The sequence below is a fragment of the Convolutriloba macropyga genome, chromosome 12 (assembly GCF_964194025.1).
Source record: "Convolutriloba macropyga chromosome 12, txConMacr16.3, whole genome shotgun sequence".
Taxonomy (NCBI): Eukaryota; Metazoa; Xenacoelomorpha; order Acoela; family Convolutidae; genus Convolutriloba; species Convolutriloba macropyga.
The window spans coordinates 58086144-58102605 of record NC_134479.1 but is presented as its reverse complement, the minus strand read 5'-3'; the positions used below and the strand labels follow the sequence as shown (position 1 = coordinate 58102605).

General features: G+C 34.5%; 1 long non-coding RNA gene across 1 annotated transcript; it reads left to right on the top strand.

The window, feature by feature from the left end:
- Positions 1-367: 367 nt before the first annotated feature.
- LOC142350901 (uncharacterized) lies at positions 368-14827 on the top strand. Its single transcript, XR_012760926.1, has 2 exons — positions 368-456; positions 14427-14827. It is a non-coding gene; the product is annotated as an uncharacterized LOC142350901 (long non-coding RNA).
- Positions 14828-16462: the final 1635 nt, after the last annotated feature.

The following is a 16462-nucleotide window of genomic DNA, read 5'->3' as shown; positions in this document are numbered from 1 at the left end:
GTTCAATTGAGATACTAAACATTTTTCAACTGAATATTGTAACCAGCTGAATATTGTGATTGAAAACCAAACCTTATTTGCCACAAAACAGTGAACTCAAGCTGAAACTTTCTATAGTGTTCTATTACATTTGAGTTTTCAGAGTATGAAAAGTTCTAGAAATAATTTTGACAGATATTTTGTCTTCAAAATTTTCAAATTTTTTCAATTTCAATTTTATTGGAAACAAATGCTCGGTTGAAAATAATCGATTTTGTTGTTGGATTAGATATATCTTTTGTAATGTTCTATTTCCTTTTGGTTCAGACGCAACATTTGGAAAAAAACAGTTTAACTGTTGTGACAATAAATTTTTGATGCTTTAAGCGCAACAAGTGCATATATAGTTTTTACTTCTTTTTTCACAAAATTTAATACCATTTGCTATCATGATACTGTGATTCTCACATCAACATGGTAAGTTTTTGTTTGTATATTTTCATTGATTTGTCATGTTTTGAGAAATTTATAATTTGTTAAAAAATGAGTAGAAAAGAGAAAAATTAAAATTTTTGAAGTTATGCATCTCCTCTCCCCTGTGTCTGTAAGGCCATATCACCATCACTATCGAGAACCAAGCAGTTGTTCCAGATATAAATTAGACTTTCGAATTTACTTCTGCCGATTCACGTAAGATTGCTGAAAACACTCACGTGCAATTTTAAAATACCGAAAATCTGCAGTGCCAGAAGTTAAAATACCAGATTTTTCTATTTAGCCAGATGTTGACATCCGTTGACTTTCGTCATTTTAAAACGCGCCTTTGGTGTTTTAAGCATGGTTACGGGACTCTGCAGAAGTTACTTCGAAATTCTGACTTAATATCTCGAACCCTGACGCGGTGCTCGATAAACGCCAAACGTAGAGCCAAGTAACCAATACTTAAAACGTACAACTTACACAGCGTAAGATGACCGAAAAAAGTAAGTCATCTTCTGGCTGCGTAAAGAGCGATTTCTGGAAACTTAAATTCTGGCGCTGCAATTTATCGTGCAAAAGGTAAGTCACCTTCTGGCTGCTCAAAGAGCGATTTCTGGAAACTTAAATTCTGGCGCTGCAATTTGTCGCTTCTTATAACATGTACATGCATATTTAAACACCATTTCAAATGCTCAACTAGGATCAACAAGGAGAGGACACAGACCCGATCAGGACTCTGTTTGAATTCCATCGATGAGCAATTGTGTTTCAAAAAATCAGAAAACCATCGATGGGTCCTAATTAATTTTAAAAAAATTAGCTAAAAATTTTCTTTGAATGATTCCCTGATGTATTCTAGTGGTCATATAGCGTAACCCCCCCCCCTAATCCCCTAATCACTCTAAACATACCATAATGAGAGCTATGATTTCTTGTGGCTTCATAATTGAAAAGGCTAGAAATTAAAACTGCATGGTCGTGAAATAAAAATTTATTCAGGAGATCGCTACTTTAGGAACATGCAGTATCAAAACAAAAAAATGGGGAGGAGAGGGGATTGTTTTGGAAACCCGGGGGAATCAATATCAACCAGAAATATTGTAGACACCAACGATTTCCACGAATAGATCATAAAATGATATAAATTAGATTTACCTGAAGTTACTGTTGACGTCACTGCGATTGGTTCGTTTGAGCGATGGCCAAAACGTTTTAAAACGCCAAAAAATTTTAAAAGCATTCCCAGAATGAGGTCCATGAACTAAGATAGATATTGGTCAGCTGTTCGCTGTGTTTTGATGTTTTAGGTTTTTTGGATCGAAATTAATATTACAATTGAATTTAAATCTCCAACAAGGCGGCTCGGTAATGTGCGATCGCACGTAACGTTCCGACCCCGCTCATCCACAATTTCGGCATAATTGTCTACCAAATGAGGAACAGATAGAAAAACACAAAAAATTCAAGTCTTTTTTAAAAAAAAAACTGGTGTATGAACGAAAAGATGCATTAGATTGATGAGATATGCCGATATTAAGAAAGCGAGCGAAGACGAACGGCAAAATCAAACAACAACAAACATTATTTACATCAAAAAATTTATGTCCATTTTAAATAACAAAATTTAATAACGAAGTCAAAATAGCGTCAGATAAAACTAAAAATAAACAAAAAAACTTGTAATTCACCAGAAAAAATTGATTATTCACCAGTTGATAATAAAGCTTGGTAACAATTTGACAAAAAAGAACAGAAACTTTAAAGTTAGAAAATTCGCTGATTTTTTTTTTAAAAAAAACAATTAATTTCAAAGTAATGAAAGCCATTAGGGATCAACTTAAATATCTCATAAGTTTACAATTACCAATGCTTCTATAGGAGGGAATTAGGAACTCTTGGTATTCAGTTTTTTATGCAGTTATAAAAAGAACAACAAATAGACAACAAACTAAAAATCAATTAAAACTTGCCAGAAAATGCTTTGGAAGACGTAAAGCCATACTTTGGCACCCAAAATATATTCGACGGCACCTTCGTCGAACTCCAATAATGTATTGGAGTTCGAATATCCAATAATGTGGCCGCTTATTAATGAAAATAAGCCAAAATTAGACAAAAATGAAAAAAAAATGCAAAATTATGTAATACTTGTTTTTTCTCGAAAAAAATTTATTTCCAAAGACAAGAAAGCCATTAAATACAAAATAAAAAATTTGAATAGGTTCTTTTATTCTTCCAAAGGAAGCCCTCGAGACCCGCAATTATCCAGAACATGTCTTACATCTACAACAAACATTAATTACATCAAAAAATTATGTCCGTTTTTAAATAAAAAACTTAATAACAAAGTCAAAATAGCGTCATATAAAACTGAAAATAAACAAAAAACTTGTAATTCACCAGAAAAAAATGGTTATTCACCCGTTCGAAAAAAAAACAATTAATTTCAAAGTAATGAAAACCAGTAGGAATCAACTAAAATATCCCATAGGTTTACAATTAACAAGGCTTATAGAAGGGATTTAAGAACTCTTGGTATTAAGCTTTTTATGCAGTTACAAAAAGAACAACAAATAGACAACAAACTAAAAATCAATTAAAACTTGCCAGAAAATGGTTTGGAAGCCGTAAAGCCATACTTTGGCCCCCAAAATATTTTCGATTGCACCTTCTTCGAACACCGATACTGTATCATCTGACCCCCCATTAATAAAAATAAGCAACAATCAGACAATAAAGAAAAAAATGCAAAATTAAGTAATACTTGTTTTCTTTCGAAAAAAATTTATTTCCAAAAACATGAAAGCCAATAATTACAAAATGAAAAAGTTGAATAGGTTTGTCCATTCTTCCAAAGGAAGCCTTTGAGAACTGCAATTATCCAGAGTATGTCTTACGTCTACAAAAAGAACGTCAAATATGACAAAAGTCAAAAATTCATTTACTTTTTTTGTGAAAAACCCGTGTGGAAGCCAGTAAAGTCATAAAGAATTCTCTTAAAACGTTAGATTTTGTGACACTAATCACTTTTGACACCTTCCTTTGAAATGTTTTATGTGACCTCTCATTAATGAAACTAGGTAACAATTAGACCAAAAAGAAAAAAAGAGATTAAGTAAAACTTGTTTTTATCGAAAAAAATTTATTTCCAAAGACTTGAAAGCCATTAATTACAAAATGAAAACTTTGAATAGGTTCATTTATTCTTCCGAAGGAAGCCCTCGAGACCTGCAATTAATCAGAACATATCTTCGGTCTACAAAAAGAACGTCAAATATGACAAAAATAAAAAATTAATTTACTTTTTTTTGTGAAAAACAAGTGTCGAAGACAGTAAATTCATAACGAACTCTTTAAAAACATTAAATTTTAAGACACCAATCCCTTTTGACGCCTTACCTTGACAAAAAATGTCATCTTAAACCTTTAATTAACAAAACCAGGTAACAAACAGACAATAAAAGGAACAAAATTGCGAAATTGAAATATTTTTTTTTCATTTTGGAAAACAATTGTTTTCAAAGTCATGAAAGCCATTATCGATCTTCCAATATCAAAACGCCGGCTCATATACTCTTCCAGGAAAAACAAATCAATCCGGGTCGTTGTACAGGAAATTAAATACGACTAAAAAGACAAAGTAAAAACGACAAAGTGAAATTTTTTGAGAAAGTTTTGTCGAAGCGGTACGAGAATCAAAATCTATATCTTTAAGGATTTAAATATTATCAATTGTGCTTTACTTTGAACTTGAAAAATGTGATATATGAACTGACAATAACGTGATAATTTGACAAAATTAGAAAACATGAAAAAGTGGCAAATAGCTAAAAATTAAAAAAAGTTTGTGAAATCTAGTAGTATCAAAGACAGAACACCATAACATAAGGCGTAAAACCGCAATAAGGACTAAATTTGAATTCAGTAGAAAGAGGGAGCACTCTTTGATTGCTGAAACTAAGCTACAAGTTGACCAAAGTAAAAGAAAAATGGAGGCAAAGTTCAATAAGCCATTTTTTATTTAAAAATCAAATATTTTAAAAGTCAAAACGCCCATAAGCTTTTAAGCAATCAACTAGATAAATTAATTGCAAGCTAAGCTAATCAGGAAGCCAGTAGGACCTATCACTAGTGAGATTGATTTGAAATGTTCTGTTATTTAATTAATATAAAAAATATAAATCGAATTTTTTTTTTATAAAAAACTGACTGATAACAATCCGAATTATTTTTGGATTGTAACGGTCGAAGAATGGTACAGAACTAGTCCTGCGTTTGTTGATTGTCCATTAGGAATATTTAATTTTTGGAATGTCATTGATATAGATATTTTGTTTGTTAAAAAATCTGCGTTTTTGATAATCAACGAATAAAGTTAGCAAAAAACGGCAAAGTTTTATTTACAGAGCACTCTCAACTGAAGTTGAAATAGAATTAAACCCCTTTTTAGTCTACAAAGATTGTGTTGGTGATGTTTGGGTGTGCACTTCCTGCAAATATAACCAGAGTGGACTAAAGAAACTTACTGCGTGCTGTTTTTGATGAAAAAGTTTGAATTTTGTGAAATTTTTAGCCGGAATTTGTGACAAAAAAGTTTAATGAAAATAGCCGACAAGGTATTTTGTCTTTAAACGTAAAATCAACAGCATTTTCATGAAAAATTCTATTCAATTTTATCAAAATTGGCGAAATTTTTGTCAAAAGTTCCGAAAAAAGGTGAATGAAATCAACGGAATTCACTCTTTTTTTTCGGAAGTTTAAACCTCGATATATCCCTGTCAAAAACGAAAGTCAAAAAATCTTTTTAGTTCCATATTCTACGCTGGACAAGCTTTCTAATGATACCAGTCTCAACTCTCTACGATGAATATATCGATCGGCCAAAATTGACTGAACAAAAAAAAACCCAGTTGAGTATATAGTTCCTCCCCCCCCCTCAAGAGGAGTCGGAACAATAACATTTGCGGTGTAGTCAGTGGCCACCATTTTGGCCAGATAAAGATCGATTTCCGAATATGACGAATGCGGGCCTGAAATGTTTTCTTTCCAATGAGTTATAAAAAAAATAGCGAATTGTATACAATCCAAAATTTAGCTTGTTCACGTTATGAACAGGCTCTAGAAACTGCAAATGTTGAAAAAACACCAGCGCATGAGTGTGTTCAAAAACTTTTTGGGCGTTGCGTCATAAAGAAGTTCAACAGCAAACCTCGAGCAGAGCAGATTCGGGTCATTAATTACGCCGACCTCTTACCTACAGCGGGTTACAAACCTGAAACTGTAGTAGTATTCTCTGTCCACTCCACCCAGTTCACCTCTTATGTGAACTTTGACCCCACTTCCAGTTCCAGACTCAATCTGGATAGCCAAGATCACATCATGAGTGTCCACTTTGGTCGAATTTTTGATCTAAAGAGTTTCACATTCAATTCCCTTTAGCTAAGTTCCCAAGCCAATCTGATGAGCAATTACTGAAGTTGATAGTCTAAACATAACGTTATAACTTCGTTTTATAACTACGAGTTATTTTTTCAACAAAAATTTTTGCAAAAACATCAATTAATTCGGTTTTTTAATAAAACTTTCAAATATCTAAACGTAAATTTTTCTGAAAACAAGATTGTTCTTTCAAGTTATCTATGACTTGTATGCCCATTTAGAATCAGAGCTCTTTTTGGAATGGTTTTCAAGTTTTTATCAATCAGGCATTTCTCAGGATTAGTTTCACGCTAATTTTATCAATTCAAGTTATTTTTTAACAAAATTAAAGTAAACCTAACGTTACGAGGCCAGAATTTGCGTTAGGGAAAAAATTTGCTGCGGCTCTCATTGTGGAAAATAGTGAGAAGAAAAAATGTTCCCTGCAATATGGCGATAACTTTGTAGCCATAGATGCCATAAATGAAAAAAAAACAGAATTTTTAGCGACGAGTTTCAATTTTCGTCGCAACCAGGGTAACTCCTTGTAGAATTTCAGCGTTTGCTTCAAGTTCTCCAACTATTTTTTTTACTTTTTTGAAAAACATTCAAACAGCTTTTTATGGTACAAAGATTTATGTTCAGTATCTTAAATTTTTGACATTCTGGAGTTACATAAAATTATGACATGCGTCACTCACAATAAAAAAATGGCAGGTCTGATTATTAGGCATTCAAAGAAAATTAAAATTGTTCTTCAAGGAATGGTTTTTGTTAATTTTTCTTCAGTTTTTAACATTCCCTTTTATCTGTATTTTTTTTGTATTTTATGCACTGCGGGAGCCTACCAAAAAGGAAAATAGTTTCACATTTTTCGACCGAATCTACGGCCACAGATAAAAAATTATCTGTATAAAAACGGCAGTGTACTGAGTGCTAATTGTGAAAAACACAAAACAAATAACCTTTTGATCAAAATTGCTGGTTTCGAATAAAATAACAATCATTAGCTGAAGGCTGGAAAATTTTCTTCGGTATAATTCAGATATATCACAAATGTTTTTGACAATAACAGCCGAAAATATTCTAGGACATTTATAGTCGCTGCAAAACTGGTTCCTTAATTTATTTTTTTCGTGTTAACTTTGTTTTCCGTGTAAAATAAAACATGTTGAGTGATGAATAATCAGATTTTTCTTCCAAAACCTGAATCTGATGTTATTTCCCATAAAATTTTTTTCATTCTGAAGAAGATTTCACCATTTTTCGTGCCATTAAGTGTGAAAAAAAATTCCATCTCTTATCATCTGTAATTCCGTGCAATTCTACAAAAACTAGCCTAATTGCCCAATTCTACAATTCTAGCCTAATTGCCTAATGATGATCAAAACGCTATTAATGTCACTTTCGGATCAGTACCTCAAAGTGTGATAGGAAAGCCACAAGCAAGTACTCCACTTTGTGCAGGAAAGTCCTTTGGGAGTGAGTCTTTTATAAAAAGAGATTTTTCACTAAAAGCTGCTTTTTCACTAAGATTTAAAATCCTGGCTTTTTCTTTTACCTTTTTCTCCTATTTTTTTTTTCAAAATTTCCTTTAAATCCCTTTCCTCCTTAGCTTTAGCTTTGTAACTTGCTTAAGAATTAAAATCCTGACTTTTCTTCTTAATCCTGACTTTTCTTTTACTTTTCTTCCAGTTTTATTCTCACCTTCAAAAGTCTTAAGATCAAAAGTCTTTACTTTTTGCTCAGTTTTATACCTCATCTTCAAAGTCTTATTAGAAAATTTTTCGAGAAGTCAGAGCCTCTTTGAGGCTGAGTTTTAAAATGAGCCAAATTGAAAGGCTTTTATCTGAAGCCAGAATGACGGCAGAAGAATCAACGCAAGACGAAAGCGATTTTACTGAAATAAGGAATAAAAGAAAACGCTTCAGAAAAGTGCCAACTCCCATCAACAACGTAAGACCAATGATTGTTTCAATTGACCCAAGACCATCACAAATTCAGTTTGCAAAAGCAATCAGGTCGAAGTTTCCAGCCGTCAAGATCAAGCAAATAAGAGAACTGAGGAACAATACCGCCTTCTTTATTCAGCCAGAGGACCTCACTTCAAGAGAATGCTTGATGCTGTCACTAAACCTAAATCAGGCCTTTCCAAATGCCAAAGTGAACGCCAGGAATACACTTCCCAAGCCTAAAACAAAACCCAGTTTCGTCATTGTAAATGTTCACCACAGCATTACTGAAGATGAGGTAAAGGAAGAATTTTTAAATAACAACGCAATGAACGTCACCAAAGTTTCACGAATAACAAGTCGAGCAATGGGCCAGCCAACAAAATTAATACGCGTGATCACGGAATCCAACAATCAAGTCAACGCAGCTCAAAAACATGGCGTCAAAATAGGCTGGCAGCTATACCGATGTGAAGCAAGCCGCGAACCACCACATGTTATGCAATGTTTCAAATGCCAGAAATTTGGCCACTCAGCAAGGGATTGCACTAATGCAATTCGATGTCTTCGCTGCTCGCAAGATCATAGTGTAAAAGAATGCAATGTTGCAAAAGAAAATGCCAAATGCTCAAACTGTGGTGGTGCTTATGCTACAGTTTATCGAGGCTGTCCAGCATATCAGCATAAGTTAGCAGAGGCCTCAAAAAAGATAAATGAGAACAAGTTCTCAGCCTTAACTAATAAACAGAGCTCTCAAGCAAAGACTGACCTAACGCCATCAACTGAAAAAATTGCTGTTCTAGTAGCTGAAGTCCTGAGCAAGATACGAACAGTTCTTAACACTATGTCCTACAGTGACATTATAAATATTGTCTCTAACAGCGCCTCACGTATCTTCAATGAGAAAATTGATGGCCAGAGAATACATGACAGCATAAAAAGCGCAAATACAACTCCTGTTATTTCAATTCAAACAAACAATTTACCAAACAGCCAAAACTTTTCGCAAAATGGATAAGCTCAAGATTTTGCAATGGAACTGTCGCGGACTAAACAACAAAATAAGTGATCTGATTTTGTTTTCAACAGAAGAAGAAATAGATGTAATTTGTGTAAATGAAGTTAAGAACTGGAAAAAATCAACCTCCCTCAACAACTACATTGTTGCATCGGAAACCTTCAACAACGGTCATCATGTCTCTGCTATCTTAGTGAAGAACAGCATTGTTATCAAAAGAATAGAACCAGTAGAAAAAGAAACTGATAGCAATGGAAGAACACTAGAAACACTTAAAATTTGCCTTAAGTTGCCCTCTTTCGATAATTTTTGGATAATAACTGCTTACAATTCCCCTGGAAAGCTACTCTCGACCGATAAAATATTTTCAGGAAAGTTGAAAAATGTCTTCATATGTGGCGACTTCAATGCTCCCCACCATGAACTAAACTGCTCCTACGATTCTGAAAATGGGGAAAAACTCCTATATATTATTGACGAGGGCACTTTTAAACTGCTGAACAACGGTTATCACACCTATCAGTCGTTTGATGGAAAATGCAAAAATATGTTAGATCTGCACTCTTGCGATAATTCACTTTTTGCGCATTTTAACAACTTTCAAGTATCAGAAGATTTAGGCAGCGATCACAAAGTTACAATTACGACCCTGAACCTGAGAAAAGGTGAAGTTTTTCAACTAAAATCAAAAATCAACTACAGAAAGTTTAAAGAACATGCAAGAAAATTACACAGATCATCAAATCTCTGGCCTGTGAAGTATCCAAAAAGAAATGAATTGAATAAATTTAGCACCAGTTTAATTGAGTTAATACACAAATCTCTAGAAGACTCCTGCATTAAAAAGAAAGAGCTCCCCTACAGTGTCAAGACGCAAAAACTGATTAAAATGAGGAGAAAAAGGCGAAGAGAGCTCAAAATAGCAGTTGGCGATCACTATACCTCTTTAAGAACGGAGATAAATAACCTACAGAAAGAAATTAAACGATCAATGATGCAATCAGAAGACAGAAAAAGAGCAAAGGTCTTGGAAAGTGCATGTGATAAGGGTAGCAAAGGCTCCTGGAAAGCAATAAAAGAACTAACTAATAAAAACGAGCCCAAAAAAAACAGCAGAATACCCAAAATTATTCTATAAAGATTGTGTGGCGGTCACCGACAAGGAGATAAGTGAAATGTTTAAACAGCTGCTAAAGGACACATGAAAAATCACGAAACGGACTCATCAATAATTTCTGAACTCTGCGACAATATTGAAAATGAAACAGAAGCAATAATAAATACAAATGAACATACTGAACAACTGGGCATTGTGGTTACCACAAAAAAATTTGATGAAATCTTGAAAGAGACGAGAAAAACATGCGCTGGGCCGGACAAAATCTGCTACAAAATCCTTGAAGAATTACCAAAGAATGTTAAAACCCTTGCCTGTCTCCTCATATCTAGCTCCATAAACAACTCCTTTGTTCCATTTAACTGGAAAGAATCCCAGATAAAAATGATACCAAAACAAGACAGACAAAGACCGATCGAAGGCTGAAAACTACCGACCCATTAGTCTTACAAACTGCATAGCCAAAATATGTGAAACTGTTGTAAAAAATATTGTTATGGAATATTGTGAAAGCCAAAATATATTCGGCGAGACTCAGAGTGCTTACAGGAAACACCGCTGCACAACAGACAACCTCATTAAACTCACTCAGCACGTCAGTGAAGCCTTTCAGTGGTCCGAAATGGTTGGTTTCGTTTGCTTGGATGTCGAAAAAGCGTTCGATGCTGTATGGCGCCTAGGACTCGTGCACAAATTAAACTCGATAGGGCTAAAGAATTCGGTCATAAGATGGATAAATTCATTCTTGTCGCAAAGGAATGTCTTTGTGAAGATAAACTCCACTGTCAGTGATAGTTTCAGACCGACAGCTGGAGTACTTCAAGGGAGCGTAATTGCTCCCATTCTCTTTCTCATTTACGTCAGTGGTTTGCCGCAAATAAAAGCCCTGATCTCACAGTTCGCTGACGATTTTGCCCTCTACTATAGGTCACGATCCCCGAAATTAATCGAAAAACATCTCCAATCATCACTGAATAGTCTAATTAATTGGTGCGACTCATTGAAAATCAAAATTAACCCAAATAAAACTCATTACCTGATCTTTAAAAACCCCTCAAAGAAAGAATCTTCTCTAGAGCTCAACATTAAAGGAATTACCATTCAGAAGACACAATCGATAAAATTCTTGGTTATCATTCTTACTCCAAACCTAAAATGGAATGAACTTTGCAAAGATTTAATACGAAGAGCGAACAGCAGGCTATTTCAACTCTGGAAGCTTAGTAACCTAAACGTTAACGAAGAAAGCCTAATTTTGGTTTACAAATCTTGGATCAGACCACTCTTTCTGTACTCAAATGCTTGCTGGCTGGATCAATCGCATGCCCTTATCAATAAAATACAAAACGTTCAAAACCGAGCCCTACGAATTTGCCTTCGAAAACCAAAATGGTATCAGACTCAAAACCTCCACGAAGAGGCAAACATCAAGCCAGTCAGAGAAATGCAGACTGAACTGGCCAACAGGTATTTTCAAAGGGCAATCAAAAACAACATGCTGTCTGTATCAGAGCTGATATATAAGAAACGACAGTGCCCGCTCAACTCTTGCAAAAGCACTCTTGATCATCTAAATTACTAAATTTCACGGCCGCATACGCAATAGACTAGTGGCTAAGATGACTGCTCAGAATAGTTACCGAATAGACAAGAGGAGGATCAATCGCAGTTTAATCTGGGAAATTCAATATAAAAGATCTTCATCTTTCAAACAACAGAAATGGGATCAATGACTAAAGAAAAACAAAAACTAAGAGAGGAAAACTAAAGAAACAGGGGAAAAATACAACAATAAACAGGAAAACAAATCTACAGATAGTGCAAATGAAAAACTGGCAGTCTGATAACCAAAAGTAGCTGTCGAGTGGCACAGTTGCGAAGAGCACAAAAAAAGGATTAATGATGTAAACAATACTACGGTTCGAGTCCAACTCCAGCAACTTTACATTTATTTTATTGAGGCGTTTCCTCCATCCAATAAACTGCATCCAAATTCTAACGTCTTGAAAAAGAGGAAAGTGGCGCAGTTACCAACAGCGCGTGGATTATCAACGAAAGAATGATCATTTCTTTTCTCCGACCCGGGTTCGAATCCAGCTCAGTTGCCTCCAACTTTCCTTATTATAATTAATTTTTTCCCGCTATATTAACAATATGAAAAACAACAGAATCATCAGACGTTTTAAATGTATTCGGCCAGCCGCTCGCTTAGTCAATTCGGGGCCAAATACAACTCAGTCTTTGCCATTCTCTGACCATCTCATTCAATTGTCCTCACCTGTTTGGCCAGCCGCTCGCCTAGTCAATTCGGGGCTGAACAGATCGCAGCTGTCATCAATATCTCTATGCTTAGTTACTGACCAACACTTACGCCTTCTTTCGAAGCCTCTCATTTCTACTTTATTGAAAACTATTTTACTTTTTCACTCAACACTCCACTGATTTAAAAGGAAAACGTCTTTGAGATTAAACAAAAACATTAACTCTTGTGTTGCGCGTGGTTTGGTTTCAGTGGTTTTATGGTTTAGGTTAGCGTAGCACTTTTATTGATCAATTTCTTAATTCTGTCACTTTTATGTTAATGCGTTTTTCCAGTCAGAAACAACGCTTTTGTTTATTCTGTTTCTCCCCCTCTTCATTAATCATAATCGTTCTTTTTTTCCCCTCAATCTTTTTTTTCTCGACAAAGAAGCAGGACTATTTGAAATCAGGGACACCAATCTAAGCCCTATCTATAATTGAATCGAGCGGACAAAAACATATTTGAATGAAAGCTGAATTTTTTTTTAACATCATACATGACACTTAGCGCGGACCGCTAAAAAAACAGCACAACTGGGAGCTTCGGTTCGAAACCGTTCAAGTCAGTTTGTCGATCTCCGTTTTAAACTTGCAACGACTTAAACATTGAAAGAACAAAGCTTTGAAACGAAAATCTTGCAGAAAAATAAGTCAACTTAGTGCAGTGAACTATCACCTTGAAGAAACAGAACATCAAGACGCGTGGGTTCGAATCCCACCCACGCCCATCGAGCATTTAAAGCTTTCCCATTCAATTTTAATTTATTTTTTTTTGTTGTAATTTATCATACTTACCTGAAGAAACTATCACACTCATTTTAAACAATTTCCACGAGGCTAGCCAAGAAAACGATCCAATAGCGTTTGTATACGTCAAGTTCAGCCAGCAGAAGTCCTCCATGGTACTTGAAATGGCTGAGTGCATCCGAGGCAGAGGAAGTCTTCTACTACAGTTATATAGAACTTTAAATCTTAATCGGAACTACTCAAACTCAATTTTTTAAACTAAAACTTCTCTTACTGTGTATATAACTGTGTATATAGCTTCTTTCACCTCTGGTTGTACATAAATTGTATTATATTGCTCCGTGCAATTCTACAAAAACTTACATGAAATTTTCGTGTAAAAACAGGAAAAATCATCATGGCCAACCCGAGAGGTTCGTGTGAGTCTACATTATAAATTACGTAATCCGCTATCTTCCTTTTGTCTCGGGTCAATTTTTCCCCTAAAAAATCATGTTTCAACGCCTGATGTTTTTGTGAGCTGAAACAAAAACTGTTCTATAAGTTGTATGCCACACATCTGGTTATATTCTTGATCGAATTTTTCTCCGTGTTTTGACAAACATTTCAGATCATCGTTTGTTTTGCTCATGAAAATTACTGCAAAGTAAATAACATATTCTACATCAATTTCTTGTTCATGTCTTGGAGGTTTTGTCAAGCTCAAGTTACTATAAAGAAAGAACTGAGAACACCCAACATGTGCCTTTTTTATCTTCAGTTGCTGTGTTCCTTAGATCCAGGTTGATGTATGCTAGAGTTGGCATGGAAAATTTTGGCAGGTAAAAGCTGTGAGATCTTACAAAATTTTCCAAATCTCAAACTTTGAAAAATAAAGATTCAGCATATTAAACGCAACGAACAATAAGCGTAACTTGCGAGCCTGTAAGATCTTGAGAGAAAATATTACTTCTATAAAAAAATTTGAAGTTTTCATTGTTAATCTTGCCGTTTTAAGAAAAACAGCTGGTATCGGAGTGTAAAAGCGCAACAAAAAATTCACCTACGAAATGCATTTTACTTACAGGCCTTATGGTGAGTATAATACAAGAGTATAAAGCCTAAATGTTTAACAAAAAAGACTTTTTTGTTGTTTATGGTTAAAAAAATAAGTAATTTAAAGACTCCACCAATTTAAAGTATCCACCACGAGATATTATCAAGAGAATACAAGTCAGGACATTTTTAAATCTTTTGCGATTGAAGTTTGACCAAGTGAGTCCTAATTCTTTCCATTATTTATTAAAGATGTTGCCGACCATTCGCAAACTTAACGCAAGCTCTAGTTTTGCTGCTTTTAAGTCAAAAAAGCAAAAGGCGGAAAAATTATTTTCGTTTTGCTGTCTGTAAAGTTCTAGTCACACTTGTATTTCAGCATCAGCAAAATCTTTGAATGAAATGACGTCACGTGACCTTTTTACCCAGTGGTTGATTATTATTGGATGAGTATTACATAATTCAAGTGGACTTACGACATCTGTATATGTTGCCTCTTTGAATGACGTCACAGGTCCTTTTTTACCATAAGCACTTGTCAACTGCAGGAAGAACTCAAAGTCGCGGCCCGCCTCAAGTGACGTCACCTCATATTTCAAAAGCCCAACTGGGTTTAATGAACACGGACACGAGCCACCGCTTGGAACAGACCAGATGTCCAGTAGCTAAAGCAGTTGAACGCCCTCGTTTTAAATTTGGGACTAGTATGAAGTAATTTGCAAACTTGTAAAATTTTTGCTTTATTTTTTTACAAATATTTACAAACAGTGTTAAAAATTTTGTTACTGTACCGTTAAGATGTGCACGTGTAAGTTGAATTCTAATGCCCAAATCTTTTGCTCAACGGGTACGAACTCGGCTGATGGTTTGCAAATTTTTCCAAATTCGGTAGCTTTGAGGTAAAAAACACGGAAATGAACAACCGCGGAAATGTACCCCCAATCCTGGTTAAGCGAGAACTCAAAACTTGCAAGAATTTTGCAAGTTTTTGAATTCATTTGGAAGGGGGTTTTATTTTTTCGTCAAAAATGGCATTTCGGTTTCGAAAGTTACATGGATTTGAACAAATTAACCAAAACTTACTTCTAGTGCCAATTAGAGAGCAAAAAATGCTTCCCAATTACTATTATGAATCAATTCATGAACTTCATTTATTTTGTGTTTCCCACTAAACATTTCAACTGGTTTCGAACCTTTTAACTTGGTTTTGAACCTTTTAACTGTAGAGGTTCCTAAGCTGAAGTAACTTTTGTTTTTCCATTATTTTTTCGAAAAAATATATTGCCAGAATTCAAGTAACTTTTGTTTTTCCATTATTTTTTCGAAAAAATATATTGCCAGAATTCAAGTAACTTTTATTTTTCCATTATTTTTTCGAAAAAATATATTGCCAGAATTCAAGTAACTTTTGTTTTTCCATTATTTTTCCGAAAAAATATATTGCCAGAATTCAAGTAACTTTTGTTTTTCCATTATTTTTTCGAAAAATATATTGCCAGAATTCAAGTAACTTTTGTTTTTCCATTATTTTTTCGAAAAAATATATTGCCAGAATTCAAGTAACTTTTGTTTTTCCATTATTTTTTCGAAAAAATATATTGCCAGAATTCAAGTAACTTTTGTTTTTCCATTATTTTTTCGAAAAAATATATTGCCAGAATTCAAGTAACTTTTGTTTTTCCATTATTGTTTCGAAAAAATATTTTGCCAGAATTCAAGTAATTTTGTTTTTCCATTATTGTTTCGAAAAAATATTTTGCCAGAATTCAAAATCAAAGTGAAATTAAAATCTTAGAGTTTTGCCTTAAGCACGCTTGGCCATGGCTCGCTGGCCATGGTTATGCATTAGCGGCTCGTTGGACTTGATATGAAAGTATATCACAACCATATAGTCACGACCAAAATACAAATTTAACTTGGGGTTACAATTCCGTGTGATTTTTTTTCTGACGAGATTTATTCCTAATGAGAATCAGACTGGTGGTATTTTTTCGGGGTGTTTTCCTACATAAAAATTTCGAATTTGTTCAGAAGCTTATTAACCGGTTGCGGAAAAAGACCCCCAAGGAAAAACTCACTTCATTTTAGAAAGGAAATAAACCCCCATTGAAACAAACCCCACTTATTTTTTAACGAGCTGCGCATTTAGCGTGTTTGGCCGTGCCTCAGCGGCCCGTGGGACTTGATATGAAACTATCCCAACCGAACAAAGTATCACAACCGAAATTCAATTTTAAAATGGGAGTTTATTTCCGTGGGGTTTATTGTCCTTGGGGGTTTATTTCCTATCTAAATTTAAATGGGGTTTATTTCCTAGACCCCTTATTAACACCTTGTTTTTTTGAAAAAAAAATGATGAGCATGTTACTACCCAGGTTGAGGTCGCGCTCGAAATCGCCTCTGATCAGACCGTCC